Below are 20175 nucleotides of genomic sequence, written 5' to 3'. Positions count from 1 at the left end.
CCATTCTCCTCTGCCAACCTCACCCTTTCGGCCATGTGAGATACAACGGTCTTTATAATATCCAACAGAATTTCTCTGAATTGTTCTGTTGAAATCATTTCCATTTTTTTCTGCGAATTCGTCACGTCGTGGTCACCAATGTAAAATAACGTTTTTTTTTTAAACCAAGGTTCTTCAATAGTGAAAGTATAAATTAGCAACAACCAACGATTACAACATAACGACTTCTTTCAACGACAACTTCGACTCGACTGGACTTGCACTCAAAGAACATACGCTTTTAACAACACGAGTGACGCACATAAAACCCTAATGACACAAATTAACGGCAAATGAACTAATAACAACTAAAATAGAGATGGCACGATGACAAACAAAATTACTGACGCAAACATCGAAAGACATTCTCATTAACAATAACGAAGCACAAACATGATACACGACAGACAAAACTAGTTGTATAACACTACACCACCTAGAGCGACGGGCATGCCTACACCCCCTTTTAACTTCGTCCCTGCCTAGCACAGAAGTAAACACAATGGTTTCAGCAGCGATAACGCTGTGTGGAACGGAAACATAGCAAAACTTGTACAAATTTTTTTCTTGTTACAATGTAAACACCAGAGCTTTAGAAGAGGAGGGCTCAGGGAGGCTCAGCCCCTTTCTACATTTGCATCTATTTGTATCAATGTTACAATGTAAACACCAATATGCACTTTGAAATTTTGTCCAACGTTTATGCAGACCCTTTTGCTCCCGCCATTGCAGCCGCTCATGATACCCACTTTTAGTGTATATATGCCACATAATAAGGTATGCGATTTCGCTGGCAGCGAAGTGTCTTCCGTGTTTCCATTGAAGAGACTCTTTTTTCAAAACCGTGGTTCAATATGCTCCTGGGACTTGTTACACTGATCTAGTATCCTAGCTAAATCCTAAAGGTTGAATAAGAATCTTTTTACCTATTTCTTGCTCTATCAAAATATCCGGTGCCATATGATGCCTTTTTTCTTCTTTTGTTTCGCTAACCTTTGAATCATCATCCTCTGTTCAAATTTTTACTGTGACATAACTGATCAAATTTTTTAAATTAAGTTGGTTATTGTAGACAGAGTTTTGAAAGCGGGTATAAAGATGTTTCTACTTTTGAGCTTCGCCTTGCCATACATTGAAACAGCCAGATCGATTTTAGCTAGTGAATCAATCAATTACATATCACTAAAAGTCTTCTTTTCACGACTTCCCACCATGCACACATTCAAATGTCATCCGCGAAAATTATTTTTTTACTCTTAGTGTAACAAGCACTACTCTCCTTAACGTCTTCCACAAGTGTTTCGAAAAATATGCCTTGGAGCCAAAGGGAGTTGATATTTTTGGATTCTACCCAATGATCACGCTCCCAGCAAAAAACGACACGAAATTGCCAGACTGGCGCTCTCTAGAGTAAACACGTTTTTTTCAATATCTGTAGTGTTAACTTATGCAGAGACGTTATAGTGTGGTCTTGAGATAAGCTTGGACCCCACCCTCCTTCTGGACCCCATCCTCCTTCTGGACCACACCCTCCTTCTGGACCCCACCCTCCTTCTGGACCCCATCCTCCTTCTGGACCCCACCCTCCTTCTGGACCCCACCCTCCTTCTGGACCCCACCCTCCTTCTGGACCCCACCCTCCTTCTGGACCCCACCCTCCTTCTGGAACGGAAAATGGTTACTAGAGTATAACTTATATCGATTTAAATCAAAAGGGCAAATAGCAAAGGATGATAAGGACAAACTAATTATAATTGAACACACTTTGGCTCTCCTTTAAAAGAGTCCATGAATTGGCAGTCATGGAGACTAAACTTTATCTCGAAGTCGTTTTCTTCCAAACCAGACAAGAGACAGAGAAATGAAAACCAGATTATCAGGGTACACTTTGCGGGCTTTCCAAGTCAAACACAAGAAGATAGGTGGATCATGTAAAATATTTCGAAAACGTAGACGAAATATATAGTCTTATGTAGTTACAATTGTCGACTACTCATCTTTATTCAACATATGAAACAACTACTTAAAAAAATTGGAAGTCTTTTGGTCGTCAGTGTTTACTATTTTCGTATCATTTTTCACATTAATAAGACCCCCAAGAGGTCTGTGTTCCCAAAATCTTAAGAATTCTTAAAAAATCTCCCCTGTTTCCAATAATATTGTTTAAATGCTTCCTAAAAGCTCTCGAGAATTGTCAAAATTCCCTTGATCCCTGTTAAAGATAAGAGTTGTTCCCGTGTTGCCTTTAAGAAACGGGAGGCTCCCTTGTTCCCATCGCTTTTGCTTGTTAGGTTTATTTTATCAAAGTCTAAGTAAACATATGTTTGATGCATTTTGTTTTTCGGGATTTTTCTTCCGGTAATGGCGTGTATTTCGTCATGTTCTCAAGCTGTATTTTGCTGTTTATGTTAGAGGTATAAGGTACAGATTAAGCATATAAAGGACTGTTCTCATTTTTACTGTTTTTATTACAAATCGGTTGATTTTGTAGATAGTTAGCCCATTTGAACATGCTTAGCAATTCTTAGAATTTTACTCTATAAAGAAAACCCATTCTTGCATTACTTTTACTGTATGGGAGTTGGGCTTTAAAACCAGTCTGTCTCTACGATGATTTGCTGCTAATGCAAACATGATTTCATGTTCATTGTTGCGGAAAATCTCTCACCCCTGATTGGTTCTTTCTATCAAAAGAAAATTCATACGGAACTTGCGTGGCCACAATATTTGATAGCAGACAGTAGAGTACAGATTACCTTTTAGGGGCTGCATATTATCCAAACTATTTCCATACATTCTTTAAAGTTCTGTACGAAATCAGTTGCATATTTTCCCGATTTCTTGGTTGACAATTTCACGCTTTATGGATTTAGGCAGAGCCGGTTCCATGGGGGGGGGGGGGGTGTGAGGGGTGTAACACCCCCAAGAATAGGCATTTGTGTCTTAGTCGGTAAAATTGGGATTTTAATCGGTAAAATTGGAATTTTGACGAATAGATAAACTTTTTTGTAGAAAATTGTACTTCATATAATTTTTGAAAACATTCAAAGATGTTAAAAAGTTTTGCAGTTCAGTTTTTCTGTTGATCCAGAAGAGAATGTTTAGGAACTTCGCAGAAGAAGATTAATCACAAGATATTCGACAAAAACAGAGACAATTTTAGTCTGGGAGATGCGTTTCTAGCCATCCTAGAAGGCTTAATTTCAAAAATTTTCTTTCGCTTTGGACCGAACCGGTGGGTCCTCCAATGTCACTAAACTTCATTCTTAGCACCCAGGCTCAGTTTTGTGGTCCCCGTCTCTGTAACTACGAAGCACAATGCACCAGATCGTCTTCATCTCCTTACGCTAATTTCGTGCGAGAAATACATTTCACAGAACTTGTCTGTTATCAAGAAGTGGGTCCAGTTGAAAAACAGAAGAGTTCTATTCAGTGTTTCTAAAGGTTGAATAAACTACGTGACCACAAAAGCTTATTTAAGAACTTTCATAAAACTAATAGTTTTACAGCTGAAGTTGCTTTGTAATAGCTGAAATTTAAATATTAACAATGCTAAAATATTCTGATCGCATTAACGGAGTGTAATGCTGCCAAAATGTACTCGGTAGATAAACACTTGCAAACCCCCCCCCCCCTCCCCTCAAAATGTGCCTGGATTTTCGTTATTGCATACATTTGATTATGTTTCTATGTTCTGCAGGCCGTTTATAATGAAGTCTACACCAAAGGACAGAATCTATTTGGTAAGCTTTTAATGATATGATCAATGTTTATAGCTTTTCTTTAGTTATGCAAAGCGCACTTTGTCTATTGAATCTTCTTATAACACCCTTCCGTTGTGTTTCTCCTTGTCGTCTTCACTGAACTTTATCGCTTTATCTTTTTTATTTGCTTGTATAGGCAGAACCATCATAGGACAAGTAAGAACCACAGTCTTTCTGTAAACGTTCAAACAACGAGTCAAAATGTTTGACTCAGTTTTCTCTTTTTTATAGATTCCCTGTTTTCTTTAACCCATTCCATCGAAATTGAATGTTAAAGAGTCACAAACTCTTGTCTTTCAATAGCCAGATTATATTTCTTTTTCTTTTTTTCCTCTTTGTTACTTTCTTTTTCTTCCTCTTCTTCTACTACTTCTTTTTCTACCTCTTCTCTTTCTCAACCTTCTACCCTTTCCCCTCTCTTTCTTCCTCTACTTCTGCTTCTACTAATTCTTCTTCTTTTCTTTCCACTACTCTTTTCTTTTCTTCTTTATTCTTCCTCCTTTTCTTCTTCCATCATTCTCCTTTCTTTTTTCTTAGTTCTTCTTCTCTGTCATCTTTTACTTCCCTTTTCTCCCTTTTTCTTTATCGCCTTCGTTTTCTTTAAATCTTAGTCTTCCTTCCTATTTCTCCTATTTTTCTTCTTCATTTTTTCTTCTACACTTTCTAGTACTTTTTCTTGTTTTTCTCTTCCTTCTTTCTCTAGCATGACTACTTCTCTACTTTTTTTTTATTTTGTTTTCTTCTTTTCTCTTTTTACTCCTTGTCTTTATTCTTCTCCTTTACACCTTCCACAACTACCCCTTTTTCCGTTTTACTTCTCTTTTTCTCGTTCTTTATTTTTATTCTTCTCTTTCTACCATTTTTTCTTTTCCATTACTTTTTTGCTTCTTATTTTTCTACTCCATCTTCTCCTCCGTCTTCCCTTCCGTATTTTTCTCCTTCGTTTCTTTCTTATTTTCTTCCTCTTCTGCTCCTCTTCCTTCTGCATTTCTTCTACTTTTTCTTCTCTTTCTTCTTCTTTGTCCCCTTCTACTTTTCATTTTCTGTTCCCCCTCCTCTTTCTCTTTCTCTTCTTTTTCTGCTTCAACTTTTTCTTATCATGCCAAATGTTCTTTTTCTTCTTTATTTTCTTTGTTTAGCGCTGCTACGTCTTTTCTTTTTCTCTTTTTCTTCCACCTCTTCTCCCTATCCTTCTTCTTGTTTGTTACTTCTTTCTTGGTTCTTCTCATTCTTTCTTCCTTCTTTTTATTATTTTCTTTTTTTCTTTTCTCTCCTTCCTATCTTTCCTGTTCGTCTATTACTTCTTCTCATTCTTCTTCTTTTCTTTACTCTTTTTTATACTCCTTTAATAAACCTACTGTCTTGATTTAAAATTTTACTTTTAACTTCCTTAATGCCCTATCGAAAAGTCTTCCTCTAAATGTTTCCGTCTCTTTTACAGGTTCAGCTTTGCAATTAACCTACTCCCTTGGTTTTAATTTTTTATTTACACAATTTTTATACACAATCGAAATGTTTTTTCTGCATTTGCTGTCTTCTGTTAACCCTTCTGTTTTGATTTCAAGCTTTATTACAATGTTCCTTCCTTTTCCATCGAAACATTGTCCGCTTCCTTTATGAACTTCCTGTCTGTAATCAAAGCATTACCTACAACCTCCTTAATGCATTTTCGGAAGATTTTTTACTGGAAGCATTCATATGGAAGGGTGAAAATTCCATGTTATCTTTGATGATCATATGTCTTGAAGACTGTATCGTTTTAGTAAAAAAGGAAATTTTGCGAATTGTCAGATAATTTTTGTTATCTGCGAGTAAAACAACTAGTAATGTTTTAATTTGGCATCAGGTAAGAGTATTGACTTAATTGACTTAAAGAGAAATAAGGTAACAACTGAAAGATATCATTTAGATCAGAATTAGAGAACCCGTGCCATACTGCCAAGAGTATTGAGCTTAAGTTGTGCATTTATTCATTTTCAGGTTATAGGATTAAAGCTTAGAATAACTTTGGGAATTCTCCCCAAAATGAAATCGATATTTTTTTCTAACCTTCTTTTAGTTGTTCCCTTGACAGGCTCCCCTTGCGATTCTTTTCCCTTTCTAGAGATTGATATTTTCAATAAACCTTTTTTCTTTTCATTTCTAAAATTTCTCCTTTTTTTGTAACCTTCTCTTAGTCGTTCCCTTGACAATATTTTCTTTCGATTGTTTTCCCTGTCTACAGGTTGATATTTTCAATAAACCTCTTTTCTTTTTCTTTTCTAAAATTTCTCTTATTTTTTTCTAACCTTCTCTTAGTCGTTCCCTTGACACGCTCCCCTTGCGATTCTTTTCCCTTTCTAGAGATTGATATTTTCAATAAACCTCTTTTCTTTTCATTTCTAAAATTTCTCTTTTTTTTGTAACCTTCTCTTAGTCGTTCCCTTGACACGCTCCCCTTCCGATTCTTTTCCCTTTCTAGAGATTGATATTTTCAATAAACCTCTTTTCTTTTCATTTCTGAAATTTCTCTTTTTTTTGTAACCTTCTCTTAGTCGTTCCCTTGACACGCTCCCCTTCCGATTCTTTTTCCTTTCTAGAGATTGATATTTTCAATAAACCTCTTTTCTTTTCATTTCTAAAATTTCTCTTTTTTTTCTAACCTTCTCTTAGTCGTTCCCTTGACACGCTCCCCTTCCGATTCTTTTCCCTTTCTAGAGATTGATATTTTCAATTAACCTCTTTTCTTTTCATTTCTAAAATTTCTCTTTTTTTTTAACCTTCTCTTAGTCGTTCCCTTGACACGCTCCCCTTCCGATTCTTTTCCCTTTCTAGAGATTGATATTTTCAATAAACCTCGTTTCTTTTCATTTCTAAAATTTCTCTTTTTTTTTAACCTTCTCTTAGTCGTTCCCTTGACACGCTCCCCTTCCGATTCTTTTCCCTTTCTAGAGATTGATATTTTCAATAAACCTCTTTTCTTTTCATTTCTAAAATTTCTCTCTTTTTTGTAACCTTCTCTTAGTCGTTCCCTTGACAAGATTTCCTTTAGATTGTTTTCCCTGTCTACAGGTTGATATTTTTAATAAACCTCTTTTCTTTTCCATTTCTAAAATTTCTCTTATTTTTTTCTAACCTTCTCTTAGTCGTTCCCTTGACAAGCTCCCCTTCCGATTCTTTTCCCTTTCTAGAGATTGATATTTTCAATAAAACTCTTTCCTTTTTCATTTCTAAAATTTCTCTTATTTTTTTCTCACCTTCTCTTAGTCGTTCCCTTGACAAGCTCCCCTTCCGATTCTTTTCCCTTTCTAGAGATTGATATTTTCAATAAACCTCTTTTCTTTTCATTTCTAAAATTTCTCTCTTTTTTGTAACCTTCTCTTAGTCGTTCCCTTGACAAGATTTCCTTTAGATTGTTTTCCCTGTCTACAGGTTGATATTTTTAATAAACCTCTTTTCTTTTCCATTTCTAAAATTTCTCTTATTTTTTTCTAACCTTCTCTTAGTCGTTCCCTTGACACGCTCCCCTTGCGATTCTTTTCCCTTTCTAGAGATTGATATTTTCAATAAAACTCTTTCCTTTTTTATTTCTAAAATTTCTCTTATTTTTTTCTAACCTTCTCTTAGTCGTTCCCTTGACAAGCTCCCCTTCCGATTCTTTTCCCTTTCTAGAGATTGATATTTTCAATAAACCTCTTTTCTTTTCATTTCTAAAATTTCTCTCTTTTTTGTAACCTTCTCTTAGTCGTTCCCTTGACAAGATTTCCTTTAGATTGTTTTCCCTGTCTACAGGTTGATATTTTTAATAAACCTCTTTTCTTTTCCATTTCTAAAATTTCTCTTATTTTTTTCTAACCTTCTCTTAGTCGTTCCCTTGACACGCTCCCCTTGCGATTCTTTTCCCTTTCTAGAGATTGATATTTTCAATAAACCTCTTTTCTTTTCATTTCTAAAATTTCTCTTTTTTTTGTAACCTTCTCTTAGTCGTTCCCTTGACACGCTCCCCTTCCGATTCTTTTCCCTTTCTAGAGATTGATATTTTCAATAAACCTCTTTTCTTTTCATTTCTGAAATTTCTCTTTTTTTTGTAACCTTCTCTTAGTCGTTCCCTTGACACGCTCCCCTTCCGATTCTTTTTCCTTTCTAGAGATTGATATTTTCAATAAACCTCTTTTCTTTTCATTTCTAAAATTTCTCTTTTTTTTCTAACCTTCTCTTAGTCGTTCCCTTGACACGCTCCCCTTCCGATTCTTTTCCCTTTCTAGAGATTGATATTTTCAATTAACCTCTTTTCTTTTCATTTCTAAAATTTCTCTTTTTTTTTAACCTTCTCTTAGTCGTTCCCTTGACACGCTCCCCTTCCGATTCTTTTCCCTTTCTAGAGATTGATATTTTCAATAAACCTCGTTTCTTTTCATTTCTAAAATTTCTCTTTTTTTTTAACCTTCTCTTAGTCGTTCCCTTGACACGCTCCCCTTCCGATTCTTTTCCCTTTCTAGAGATTGATATTTTCAATAAACCTCTTTTCTTTTCATTTCTAAAATTTCTCTCTTTTTTGTAACCTTCTCTTAGTCGTTCCCTTGACAAGATTTCCTTTAGATTGTTTTCCCTGTCTACAGGTTGATATTTTTAATAAACCTCTTTTCTTTTCCATTTCTAAAAATTCTCTTATTTTTTTCTAACCTTCTCTTAGTCGTTCCCTTGACACGCTCCCCTTGTGATTCTTTTCCCTTTCTAGAGATTGATATTTTCAATAAAACTATTTCCTTTTTCATTTCTAAAGTTTGTCTTATTTTTTTCTCACCTTCTCTTAGTCGTTCCTTTGACACGCTCCCCTTGCGATTCTTTTCCCTTTCTAGAGATTGATATTTTCAATAAAACTCTTTTCTTTTCATTTCTAAAATTTCTCTTATTTTTTTCTAACCTTCTCTTAGTCGTTCCCTTGACACGCTCCCCTTGCGATTCTTTTCCCTTTCTAGAGATTGATATTTTCAATAAACCTCTTTTCTTTTTCATTTCTAAAATTTCTCTTATTTTTTTCTGACCTTCTCTTAGTCGTTCCCTTGACACGCTCCCCTTGCGATTCTTTTCCCTTTCTAGAGATTGATATTTTCAATAAACCTCTTTTCTTTTCATGTCTAAAATTTCTCCTTTTTTCGTAACCTTCTTTTACTCATTCCCTTGACACGCTCCCCTTCCGATTCTTTTCTCTTTCTACAGATTGATATTTTTAATAAACCTCTTTTCTTTTCTATTTATAAAATTTCTCTTATTTTTTTCTAACCTTCTCTTAGTCGTTCCTTTGACACGCTCCCCTTGCGATTCTTTTCCCTTTCTAGAGATTGATATTTTCAATAAACCTCTTTCCTTTTTCATTTCTAAAATTTCTCTTATTTTTTTCTAACCTTTTCTTAGTCGTTCCCTTGACACGCTCCCCTTCCGATTCTTTCTCTCTTTCTTGAGATTGATATTTTCAATAAACCTCTTTCCTTTTCCATTTCTAAAATTTCTCTTATTTTTTTCTAACCTTCTCTTAGTCGTTCCCTTGACACGCTCCCCTTCCGATTCTTTTCCCTTTCTAGAGATTGATATTTTTAATAAACCTCTTTCCTTTTTCATTTCTAAAATTTCTCTTATTTTTTTCTAACCTTCTCTTAGTCGTTCCCTTGACACGCTCCCCTTGCGATTCTTTTCTCTTTCTAGAGATTTATATTTTTAATAAACCTCTTTCCTTTTTCATTTCTAAAATTTCTCTTATTTTTTTCTAACCTTCTCTTAGTCGTTCCCTTGACACGCTCCCCTTCCGATTCTTTTCCCTTTCTAGAGATTTATATTTTCAATAAACCTCTTTTCTTTTTCATTTCTAAAATTTCTCTTATTTTTTTCTAACCTTCTCTTAGTCGTTCCCTTGACACGCTCCCCTTGCGATTCTTTTCCCTTTCTAGAGATTGATATTTTCAATAAACCTCTTTTCTTTTCATGTCTAAAATTTCTCCTTTTTTCGTAACCTTCTTTTACTCATTCCCTTGACACGCTCACCTTCCGATTCTTTTCTCTTTCTACAGATTGATATTTTTAATAAACCTCTTTTCTTTTCTATTTATAAAATTTCTCTTATTTTTTTCTAACCTTCTCTTAGTCGTTCCTTTGACACGCTCCCCTTGCGATTCTTTTCCCTTTCTAGAGATTGATATTTTCAATAAACCTCTTTCCTTTTTCATTTCTAAAATTTCTCTTATTTTTTTCTAACCTTTTCTTAGTCGTTCCCTTGACACGCTCCCCTTCCGATTCTTTCTCTCTTTCTTGAGATTGATATTTTCAATAAACCTCTTTCCTTTTCCATTTCTAAAATTTCTCTTATTTTTTTCTAACCTTCTCTTAGTCGTTCCCTTGACACGCTCCCCTTCCGATTCTTTTCCCTTTCTAGAGATTGATATTTTTAATAAACCTCTTTCCTTTTTCATTTCTAAAATTTCTCTTATTTTTTTCTAACCTTCTCTTAGTCGTTCCCTTGACACGCTCCCCTTGCGATTCTTTTCTCTTTCTAGAGATTTGTATTTTTAATAAACCTCTTTCCTTTTTCATTTCTAAAATTTCTCTTATTTTTTTCTAACCTTCTCTTAGTCGTTCCCTTGACACGCTCCCCTTCCGATTCTTTTCCCTTTCTAGAGATTTATATTTTCAATAAACCTCTTTCCTTTTCCATTTCGAAAATTTCTCTTATTTTTTTCTAACCTTTTCTTAGTCGTTCCCTTGACACGCTCCCCTTGCGATTCTTTTCCCTTTCTAGAGATTGATATTTTCAATAAACCTCTTTTCTTTTCATTTCTAAAATTTCTCTTATTTTTTTCTAACCTTCTCTTAGTCGTTCCCTTGACACGCTCCCCTTGCGATTCTTTTCCCTTTCTAGAGATTGATATTTTCAATAAACCTCTTTTCTTTTCATTTCTAAAATTTCTCTTATTTTTTTCTAACCTTCTCTTAGTCGTTCCCTTGACAAGCTCCCCTTCCGATTCTTTTCCCTTTCTAGAGATTGATATTTTCATTAAAACTCTTTCCTTTTTCATTTCTTAAATTTCTCTTATTTTTTTCTAACCTTCTCTTAGTCGTTCCCTTGACAAGCTCCCCTTCCGATTCTTTTCCCTTTCTAGAGATTGATATTTTCAATAAAACTCTTTCCTTTTTCATTTCTTAAATTTCTCTTATTTTTTTCTAACCTTCTCTTAGTCGTTCCCTTGACAAGCTCCCCTTCCGATTCTTTTCCCTTTCTAGAGATTGATATTTTCAATAAACCTCTTTTCTTTTCATTTCTTAAATTTCTCTCTTTTTTTCCTAACCTTCTTTTAGTCATTCCGATGACAAGTTTTCCTTTCGATTCTTTACCCTGTCTCCAGGTTGATATTTTCAATAAAACTCTTTCCTTTTTCATTTCTTAAATTTAACTTATTTTTTTCTAACCTTCTCTTAGTGGTTCCCTTGACAAGCTCCCCTTCCGATTCTTTTCCCTTTCTAGAGATTGATATTTTTAATAAACCTCTTTCCTTTTTCATTTCTAAAATTTCTCTTATTTTTTTCTAACCTTCTCTTAGTCGTTCCCTTGACACGCTCCCCTTGCGATTCTTTTCTCTTTCTAGAGATTTATATTTTTAATAAACCTCTTTCCTTTTTCATTTCTAAAATTTCTCTTATTTTTTTCTAACCTTCTCTTAGTCGTTCCCTTGACACGCTCCCCTTCCGATTCTTTTCCCTTTCTAGAGATTTATATTTTCAATAAACCTCTTTCCTTTTCCATTTCGAAAATTTCTCTTATTTTTTTCTCACCTTCTCTTAGTCGTTCCCTTGACACGCTCCCCTTGCGATTCTTTTCCCTTTCTAGAGATTGATATTTTCAATAAACCTCTTTTCTTTTCCATTTCTAAAATTTCTCTTATTTTTTTCTAACCTTCTCTTAGTCGTTCCCTTGACACGCTCCCCTTGCGATTCTTTTCCCTTTCTAGAGATTGATATTTTCAATAAACCTCTTTTCTTTTCATTTCTAAAATTTCTCTTATTTTTTTCTAACCTTCTCTTAGTCGTTCCCTTGACAAGCTCCCCTTCCGATTCTTTTCCCTTTCTAGAGATTGATATTTTCATTAAAACTCTTTCCTTTTTCATTTCTTAAATTTCTCTTATTTTTTTCTAACCTTCTCTTAGTCGTTCCCTTGACAAGCTCCCCTTCCGATTCTTTTCCCTTTCTAGAGATTGATATTTTCAATAAAACTCTTTCCTTTTTCATTTCTTAAATTTCTCTTATTTTTTTCTAACCTTCTCTTAGTCGTTCCCTTGACAAGCTCCCCTTCCGATTCTTTTCCCTTTCTAGAGATTGATATTTTCAATAAACCTCTTTTCTTTTCATTTCTTAAATTTCTCTCTTTTTTTCCTAACCTTCTTTTTGTCATTCCAATGACAAGTTTTCCTTTCGATTCTTTACCCTGTCTCCAGGTTGATATTTTCAATAAACCTCTTTCCTTTTCCATTTCTAAAATTTATCTTTTTTTTGCAACCTTCTCTTAGTCGTTCCCTTGACAAGCTCTCCTTTCGATTCTCTACCCTGTCTACAGGTTGATATTTTCAATAAAACTCTTTCCTTTTTCATTTCTAAAATTTCTCTTATTTTTTTCTAACCTTTTCTTAGTCGTTCCCTTGACACGCTCCCCTTGCGATTCTTTTCCCTTTCTAGAGATTGATATTTTCAATAAACCTCTTTCCTTTTTCATTTCTAAAATTTCTCTTATTTTTTTCTAACCTTCTCTTAGTCGTTGCCTTGACAATATTTTCTTTCGATTGTTTTCCCTGTCTACAGGTTGATATTTTCAATAAAACTCTTTCCTTTTTCATTTCTAAAGTTTGTCTTATTTTTTTCTCACCTTCTCTTAGTCGTTCCCTTGACACGCTCCCCTTCCGATTCTTTTCCCTTTCTAGAGATTGATATTTTCAATAAACCTCTTTTCTTTTCATTTTTAAAATTTCTCTTATTTTTTTCTAACCTTCTCTTAGTCGTTCCCTTGACACGCTCCCCTTGCGATTCTTTTCCCTTTCTAGAGATTGATATTTTCAATAAACCTCTTTTCTTTTCATTTCTAAAATTTCTCTTATTTTTTTCTAACCTTCTCTTAGTCGTTCCCTTGACAAGCTCCCCTTCCGATTCTTTTCCCTTTCTAGAGATTGATATTTTCATTAAAACTCTTTCCTTTTTCATTTCTTAAATTTCTCTTATTTTTTTCTAACCTTCTCTTAGTCGTTCCCTTGACAAGCTCCCCTTCCGATTCTTTTCCCTTTCTAGAGATTGATATTTTCAATAAAACTCTTTCCTTTTTCATTTCTTAAATTTCTCTTATTTTTTTCTAACCTTCTCTTAGTCGTTCCCTTGACAAGCTCCCCTTCCGATTCTTTTCCCTTTCTAGAGATTGATATTTTCAATAAACCTCTTTTCTTTTCATTTCTTAAATTTCTCTCTTTTTTTCCTAACCTTCTTTTAGTCATTCCAATGACAAGTTTTCCTTTCGATTCTTTACCCTGTCTCCAGGTTGATATTTTCAATAAACCTCTTTCCTTTTCCATTTCTAAAATTTATCTTTTTTTTGCAACCTTCTCTTAGTCGTTCCCTTGACAAGCTCTCCTTTCGATTCTCTACCCTGTCTACAGGTTGATATTTTCAATAAAACTCTTTCCTTTTTCATTTCTAAAATTTCTCTTATTTTTTTCTAACCTTTTCTTAGTCGTTCCCTTGACACGCTCCCCTTGCGATTCTTTTCCCTTTCTAGAGATTGATATTTTCAATAAACCTCTTTCCTTTTTCATTTCTAAAATTTCTCTTATTTTTTTCTAACCTTCTCTTAGTCGTTGCCTTGACAATATTTTCTTTCGATTGTTTTCCCTGTCTACAGGTTGATATTTTCAATAAAACTCTTTCCTTTTTCATTTCTAAAGTTTGTCTTATTTTTTTCTCACCTTCTCTTAGTCGTTCCCTTGACACGCTCCCCTTCCGATTCTTTTCCCTTTCTAGAGATTGATATTTTCAATAAAACTCTTTTCTTTTTCATTTCTAAACTTTCTCTTATTTTTTTCTAACCTTCTCTTAGTCGTTCCCCTGACACGCTCCCCTTCCGATTCTTTTCCCTTTCTAGAGATTGATATTTTCAATAAACCTCTTTCCTTTTTCATTTCTAAAATTTGTCTTATTTTTTTCTAACCTTCTCTTAGTCGTTCCCCTGACACGCTCCCCTTCCGATTTCTTTCCCTTTCTAGAGATTGATATTTTCAATAAACCTCTTTCCTTTTTCATTTCTAAAATTTCTCTTATTTTTTTCTAACCTTTTCTTAGTCGTTCCCTTGACACGCTCCCCTTCCGATTCTTTCTCTCTTTCTTGAGATTGATATTTTCAATAAAGCTCTTTCCTTTTCCATTTCTAAAATTTCTCTTATTTTTTTCTAACTTTCTCTTAGTCGTTGCCTTGACAATATTTTCTTTCGATTGTTTTCCCTGTCTACAGGTTGATATTTTCAATAAAACTCTTTCCTTTTTCATTTCTAAAATTTCTCTTATTTTTTTCTAACCTTCTCTTAGTCGTTGCCTTGACAATATTTTTTTTCGATTGTTTTCCCTGTCTACAGGTTGATATTTTCAATAAAACTCTTTCCTTTTTCATTTCTAAAGTTTGTCTTATTTTTTTCTCACCTTCTCTTAGTCGTTCCCTTGACACGCTCCCCTTCCGATTCTTTTCCCTTTCTAGAGATTGATATTTTCAATAAAACTCTTTTCTTTTTCATTTCTAAACTTTCTCTTATTTTTTTCTAACCTTCTCTTAGTCGTTCCCCTGACACGCTCCCCTTCCGATTCTTTTCCCTTTCTAGAGATTGATATTTTCAATAAACCTCTTTTCTTTTTATGTCTAAAATTTCTCCTTTTTTCGTAACCTTCTTTTACTCATTCCCTTGAGAAGCTCTACTTTTGATTTTTTCTCTTTCTAGAGGTTGATATTTTGAATGACCTATTTCTCTTTTTCTTTACTAAATTTATTTGCATTTTTGTATAATCTTTCTTTTAGTCATTCCCTTGACAAGCTTTCCTTTTGATTCTATTATCCGTGTACAGGTTGATATTTTCAATAAAACCTCTTTTCTTTTACTTTTCTAAAATCTCTCTTTTTTCTCTAACCTTCTTTTAGTCATTCCAATGACAAGTTTTCCTTTCGATTCTTTACCCTGTCTACAAGTTTATATTTTTAATCAACCTCTTTTCTTTTACATTTCCAAAAATTCTCTTATTTTTTTGTAACGTTTCTTTTAGTTATTTCCTTGACAAGTTCTCCTTTCAGTTCTTTTTCCTTTCTACCGGTTTATATTTTCATTAAACCTCTTTTCTTTTCATTTCTAAAATTTCTCTTTTTTTTGTAACCTTCTCTTAGTCGTTCCCTTGACACGCTCCCCTTCCGATTTTTTTCCCTTTCTAGTGATTGATATTTTCAATAAACCTCTTTTCTTTTCTTTTCCAAAATTTCTCTTTTTTTTCTAACCTGCTCTTAGTCGTTCCCTTGACACGCTCCCCTTGTGATTCTTTTCCCTTTCTAGTGATTGATATTTTCAATAAACCTCTTTTCTTTTCTTTTCCAAAATTTCTCTTATTTTTTTCTAACCTTCTCTTAGTCGTTCCCTTGACACGCTCCCCTTGTGATTCTTTTCCCTTTCTAGTGATTGATATTTTCAATAAACCTCTTTTCTTTTCTTTTCCAAAATTTCTCTTTTTTTTGCAACCTTCTCTTAGTCGTTCCCTTGACACGCTCCCCTTCCGATTTTTTTCCCTTTCTAGTGATTGATATTTTCAATAAACCTCTTTTCTTTTCTTTTCCAAAATTTCTCTTTTTTTTCTAACCTTCTCTTAGTCGTTCCTTTGACACGCTCCCCTTGTGATTCTTTTCCCTTTCTAGAGATTGATATTTTCAATAAACCTCTTTTCTTTTCATTTCTAAAATTTCTCTTTTTTTTGTAACCTTCTCTTAGTCGTTCCCTTGACACGCTGCCCTTGGGATTCTTTTTCCTTTCTAGAGATTGATATTTTCAATAAACCTCATTTCTTTTCATTTCTAAAATTTCTCTTTTTTTTTTCTAACCTTCTCTTAGTCGTTCCCTTGACACGTTCCCCTTGCGATTCTTTTCCCTTTCTAGAGATTGATATTTTCAATAAAACTCTTTCCTTCATTTTTAAATTTTCTTTTTTTTTTTCTCACCTTCTCTTAGTCGTTCCCTTGACACGCTCCCCTTGCGATTCTTTTCCCTTTCTAGAGATTGATATTTTCAATAAAACTCTTTCCTTTTTCATTTCTAAAATTTCTCTTATTTTTTTCTAACCTTCTCTTAGTCGTTCCCTTGACACGCTCCCCTTGCGATTCTTTTCCCTTTCTAGAGATTGATATTTTCAATAAACCTCTTTCCTTTTTCATTTCTAAAATTTCTCTTATTTTTTTCTAACCTTCTCTTAGTCGTTCCTTTGACACGCTCCCCTTGCGATTCTTTTCCCTTTCTAGAGATTGATATTTTCAATAAAACTCTTTCCTTTTTCATTTCTAAAATTTCTCTTATTTTTTTCTAACCTTCTCTTAGTCGTTCCCTTGACACGCTCCCCTTGCGATTCTTTTCCCTTTCTAGAGATTGATATTTTCAATAAACCTCTTTCCTTTTTCATTTCTAAAATTTCTCTTATTTTTTTCTAACCTTCTCTTAGTCGTTCCCTTGACACGCTCCCCTTGCGATTCTTTTCCCTTTCTGGAGATTGATATTTTCAATAAAACTCTTTCCTTTTTCATTTCTAAAATTTCTCTTATTTTTTTCTAACCTTCTCTTAGTCGTTCCTTTGACACGCTCCCCTTGTGATTCTTTTCCCTTTCTAGTGATTGATATTTTCAATAAACCTCTTTTCTTTTCTTTTCCAAAATTTCTCTTTTTTTTGCAACCTTCTCTTAGTCGTTCCCTTGACACGCTCCCCTTCCGATTTTTTTCCCTTTCTAGTGATTGATATTTTCAATAAACCTCTTTTCTTTTCTTTTCCAAAATTTCTCTTTTTTTTCTAACCTTCTCTTAGTCGTTCCTTTGACACGCTCCCCTTGTGATTCTTTTCCCTTTCTAGAGATTGATATTTTCAATAAACCTCTTTTCTTTTCATTTCTAAAATTTCTCTTTTTTTTTTCTAACCTTCTCTTAGTCGTTCCTTTGACACGCTCCCCTTGCGATTCTTTTCCCTTTCTAGAGATTAATATTTTCAATAAACCTCTTTCCTTTTTCATTTCTAAAATTTCTCTTATTTTTTTCTAACCTTCTCTTAGTCGTTCCTTTGACACGCTCCCCTTGCGATTCTTTTCCCTTTCTAGAGATTAATATTTTCAATAAACCTCTTTCTTTTTTCATTTCTAAAATTTCTCTTATTTTTTTCTAACCTTCTCTTAGTCGTTCCCTTGACACGCTCCCCTTGCGATTCTTTTCCCTTTCTAGAGATTAATATTTTCAATAAACCTCTTTTCTTTTCGTTTCTAAAATTTCTCTTATTTTTTTCTAACCTTCTCTTAGTCGTTCCCTTGACACGCTCCCCTTGCGATTCTTTTCCCTTTCTAGAGATTGATATTTTCAATAAACCTCTTTTCTTTTCATTTCTAAAATTTCTCTTTTTTTTTAACCTTCTCTTAGTCGTTCCCTTGACACGCTCCCCTTGCGATTCTTTTCCCTTTCAAGAGATTGATATTTTCAATAAACCTCTTTTCTTTTCGTTTCTAAAATTTCTCTTATTTTTTTCTAACCTTCTCTTAGTCGTTCCCTTGACACGCTCCCCTTGCGATTCTTTTCCCTTTCTAGAGATTGATATTTTCAATAAACCTCTTTTCTTTTCATTTCTAAAATTTCTCTTTTTTTCTAACCTTCTCTTAGTCGTTCCTTTGACACGCTCCCCTTGCGATTCTTTTCCCTTCATAGAGATTGATATTTTCAATAAAACTCTTTCCTTTTTCATTTCTAAAATTTCTCTTATTTTTTTCTCACCTTCTCTTAGTCGTTCCCTTGACACGCTCCCCTTGCGATTCTTTTCCTTTTCTAGAGATTGATATTTTCAATAAAACTCTTTCCTTTTTCATTTCTAAAATTTCTCTTATTTTTTTCTCACCTTCTCTTAGTCGTTCCCTTGACACGCTCCCCTTGCGATTTTTTTCCCTTTCTAGAGATTGATATTTTCAATAAAACTCTTTCCTTTTTCATTTCTAAAATTTCTCTTATTTTTTTCTAACCTTCTCTTAGTCGTTCCTTTGACACTTTCCTTTTGCGATTCTTTTCCCTTTCTAGAGATTGATATTTTCAATAAAACTCTTTTCTTTTCATTTCTACAATTTCTCTTATTTTTTTCTAACCTTCTCTTAGTCCTTCCTTTGACACGCTCCCCTTGCGATTCTTTTCCCTTTCTGGAGATTGATATTTTCAATAAAACTCTTTTCTTTTCATTTCTACAATTTCTCATATTTTTTTCTAACCTTCTCTTAGTCCTTCCTTTGACACGCTCCCCTTGCGATTCTTTTCCCTTTCTAGAGATTGATATTTTCAATAAACATCTTTTTATTTCATTTTTTAAATTTCTCATATGTTTTTCTAACCTTCTCTTAGTCGTTCCTTTGACACGCTCCCCTTGCGATTCTTTTCCCTCTCTAGAGATTGATATTTTCAATAAAACTCTTTCCTTTTTCATTTCTAAAATTTCTCTTATTTTTTTCTCACCTTCTCTTAGTCGTTCCCTTGACACGCTCTCCTTGCGATTCTTTTCCCTTTCTAGAGATTGATATTTTCAATAAAACTCTTTTCCTTTTTCATTTCTAAAATTTCTCTTATTTTTTTCTAACCTTCTCTTAGTCGTTCCCTTGACACGCTCCCCTTGCGATTCTTTTCCCTTTCTAGAGATTGATATTTTCAATAAAACTCTTTTCTTTTCATTTCTAAAATTTCTCTTATTTTTTTCTAACCTTTTCTTAGTCGTTCCCTTGACACGCTCCCCTTGCAATTGTTTTCCCTTTCTAGAGATTGATATTTTCAATAAAACTCTTTCCTTTTTCATTTCTAAAATTTCTCTTATTTTTTTCTAACCTTCTCTTAGTCGTTCCCTTGACACGCTCCCCTTCCGATTCTTTTCCCTTTCTAGAGATTGATATTTTCAATAAAACTCTTTCCTTTTTCATTTCTAAAATTTCTCTTATTTTTTTCTCACCTTCTCTTAGTCGTTCCCTTGACACGCTCCCCTTGCGATTGTTTTCCCTTTCTAGAGATTGATATTTTCAATAAAACTCTTTTCTTTTCATTTCTACAATTTCTCTTATTTTTTTCTAACCTTCTCTTAGTCCTTCCTTTGACACGCTCCCCTTGCGATTCTTTTCCCTTTCTGGAGATTGATATTTTCAATAAAACTCTTTTCTTTTCATTTCTACAATTTCTCATATTTTTTTCTAACCTTCTCTTAGTCCTTCCTTTGACACGCTCCCCTTGCGATTCTTTTCCCTTTCTAGAGATTGATATTTTCAATAAACATCTTTTTATTTCATTTTTTAAATTTCTCATATGTTTTTCTAACCTTCTCTTAGTCGTTCCTTTGACACGCTCCCCTTGCGATTCTTTTCCCTCTCTAGAGATTGATATTTTCAATAAAACTCTTTCCTTTTTCATTTCTACAATTTCTCTTATTTTTTTCTAACCTTCTCTTAGTCCTTCCTTTGACACGCTCCCCTTGCGATTCTTTTCTCTTTCTAGAGATTGATATTTTCAATAAAACTCTTTTCTTTTCATTTCTACAATTTCTCATATTTTTTTCTAACCTTCTCTTAGTCGTTCCCTTGACACGCTCCCCTTGCGATTCTTTTCCCTTTCTAGAGATTGATATTTTCAATAAAACTCTTTTCTTTTCATTTCTACAATTTCTCATATTTTTTTCTAACCTTCTCTTAGTCGTTCCTTTGACACGCTCCCCTTGCGATTCTTTTCCCTTTCTAGAGATTGATATTTTCAATAAAACTCTTTTCTTTTCATTTCTAAAATTTCTCTTATTTTTTTCTCACCTTCTCTTAGTCGTTCCCTTGACACGCCCCCCTTGCGATTGTTTTCCCTTTCTAGAGATTGATATTTTCAATAAAACTCTTTTCTTTTCATTTCTAAAATTTCTCTTATTTTTTTCTCACCTTCTCTTAGTCGTTCCCTTGACACGCTCCCCTTCCGATTCTTTTCCCTTTCTAGAGATTGATATTTTCAATAAAACTCTTTCCTTTTTCATTTCTAAAATTTCTCTTATTTTTTTCTCACCTTCTCTTAGTCGTTCCCTTGACACGCTCCCCTTGCGATT

The 20175-nt window shown here is 33.8% G+C and overlaps 1 long non-coding RNA gene across 1 annotated transcript in view; it reads left to right on the top strand.

Moving 5' to 3' along the window:
- Positions 1–20175, top strand: part of LOC148958945 (uncharacterized) — a 48631-nt gene that overhangs the window by 1855 nt on the left and 26601 nt on the right. Inside the window, exon 2 of the long non-coding RNA XR_016144237.1 lies at positions 3740–3782. This is a non-coding gene — a long non-coding RNA (uncharacterized LOC148958945). The remainder of the gene's footprint in view (positions 1–3739; positions 3783–20175) is intronic.

This window comes from Rhopilema esculentum, chromosome 11 (genome assembly GCF_057945365.1).
Source record: "Rhopilema esculentum isolate cy_ngs chromosome 11, ASM5794536v1, whole genome shotgun sequence".
In the NCBI taxonomy this organism is placed as follows: domain Eukaryota; kingdom Metazoa; phylum Cnidaria; class Scyphozoa; order Rhizostomeae; family Rhizostomatidae; genus Rhopilema; species Rhopilema esculentum.
Note: the sequence above shows the minus strand (reverse complement) of the source record. Positions and strands in the feature narration are given on the sequence as shown.